This window comes from Pteropus alecto, unplaced genomic scaffold (assembly GCF_000325575.1).
Source record: "Pteropus alecto unplaced genomic scaffold, ASM32557v1 scaffold195, whole genome shotgun sequence".
Classification (NCBI taxonomy): Eukaryota; Metazoa; Chordata; class Mammalia; order Chiroptera; family Pteropodidae; genus Pteropus; species Pteropus alecto.
Window position 1 is genome coordinate 6,530,198 of NW_006438073.1, and position 2,284 is coordinate 6,532,481.

Consider the following 2,284-nt stretch of genomic DNA (forward strand, 5'->3'; position numbering starts at 1 on the left):
GGAGTTGGTTACAAGAAGAATGAAAATCAGGCAGGAATGTGCCAAAGACACTTAGAAATGACATAAATGGTACTGAATTCTTGAAACAGCTATCAGGTGACTGAGTATAAGGTATTCAGAGAAGAGGTTCATATTTTAGATACGAAAAGATTTGTCTTTTGAGTCTAAGAAACTACATCTATTGAAGAGAAAAAAGAAAAATCAGCTTATAGCTAAAAAGACAGATTCTAAGAAATACCACGAGACAAATGAGGAATATCAAAAGTTATTTTAAATGTGACTATCTAAGCTAATGATAAGTAAGTTTAAAAAAAAAATTCATTTCACCCTTTGATTAGAGTGTTCATGCCCGAGAGCACCTTTCCTTCGAAACTGAAAGCCCGATGTCACACCACGTCCAGACTACACGCTGACAGCCCCGCGCCACCTAACCCTCTGACCGGCTGGCCTCACACGGCGTCTGTGGCAAAGTCACTCCGGGCCTCAGTCCCCTCGGGCTGCTATGACAGGATCCCGCAGCCCCGGTGGCAGTCGCATGCTGTATAACTAAGAGACATCGCACCTTGCCGGGCCCTCGGGAACTGTCCTGACAGAGCTTGGGCCCCACTGAGAACCCCGAGGGCAGAACAGAGCAGGTAACACAGGTGAGCACTCGACGTCTGCCTCCAAGGGAAGGAGGGCAAGCCAGAAAGCCCTGCACCACTGAGGACAGTAAGGTCAAACGGCAGGTGATGAGAACATGACTTTAATGGAGGAGTCTGAGGTCTGCATGAAAAGGCAGCTAATCGTGCGGGGCCACATGCTGGGGCCGCTCGGGGAGGGGACAGCCTGCTCACCTGGAAGCCTCACGAGACAGGCTTTCCTCTCAGCTTTTACTAGGGAGAAGAATTACCCGAGATGCTCTGCAAAAACCGTATTTCTTGGTTATTTAAGTCACTTATAACGAATCTTGTGCCACAAAGGGCTAAGTGTACCGAACCAGCTTCGCTTCAAGTCATGAGGGTTGAAGCCCACCGAGGAGTCCCGAGAGAGTTCAGCTCCTCAAGGCGCCTCTCGGTCTTGTTGCTCCAGAGTCACACATTTTAAAATGAGGTTCGCTGCTTTACCCGTGGCTACACAGGGAGCTAGAGAAGCGTGGCGTGGGGAGGGGACTGGGGACCTCAATGTCAGGAGGTTGGGGAACCACTTTTTCACTCTATTCTGACTCCTGAACCGACACCCGTATCCCCCTGGCTGATCTCAGCTCCTACTTCAGAGTGACATCTAAGGACAGGATATCATCTCTGTCCTGGGAGACAAACGCCTTCACCAAATTCTCTGCCAATGGCATCTTTCTCACAGTCACACACGTCTAAAGAACAGGTGCCAAATTTTCTTGCCGTACGACTTGTGTTTCTAGTTCATCCCCGACTTCCACGTGTCCCACTTAGAAACACCTGCCTCCATCGAGGTCCTCAGAAGCCTCTCCCAGACACCCATGCAGCACAGCCAGCACCCCGGTGGCCCTCGCTGTCACCTCCCTCTCTGTACATTCACGTAACGTTTACTCCCGGCCCAGTCCCCTGCCCCCACCCCCCATTCACTACACCATCTAGTCCATATAAACCGCTAATGCCTCCTGGTTTGTGGATACAACCTGAACTTGACCAGTTGAAACCAAATATTTCATCTGAAACGACTCTGCGGTCTGAGCTAGCTGCCCGGTTGGATGGCGGTGGTGGCTGGGAGGCGCCATGACGCTTAAACGTGAGGGTTTAGACAGACGTTAGTCAGCGTTTGGGCCGAGCCACTGAGTAACTGTGTGACCTCCCTCGACCACATTTTCCTGACGTGAAAACTGGTGAACCTAGTAGCTCATATGGCCATTACACTCTTACGAGATAATGCATGTAACATTTGGGAGCAGTGAGAGATCCTGAACAAACGGTGGCCATTACGACAATGAAATCACATGGCCTTCGGACTTCCCCTTCCCTGTCCCCTCCGGTGAGGCCACGGGGGGCCCTGTGCAGAGAGGGCCAGGTGCTGGGCTTCGGCGATGCCGCAGGGAGAGAGAGCTGCACCAACGCGCTTCTAAACCTGCACGCGCGCTGGGCTTCGGCGATGCCGCTGGGAGAGCTGCACCAACGCGCTTCTAAACCTGCACGCGCCCTGGACACCGTCTGTTAAACCGACCTCTCTTACCGACCTACTCTCTGAAAAACGAAACGCAGAAGACACGCCCTAGTTAATTAGGGTAGGGGTGCCACTTATGAGACCAGAGTTCATCGGGCTCTGAATTCTT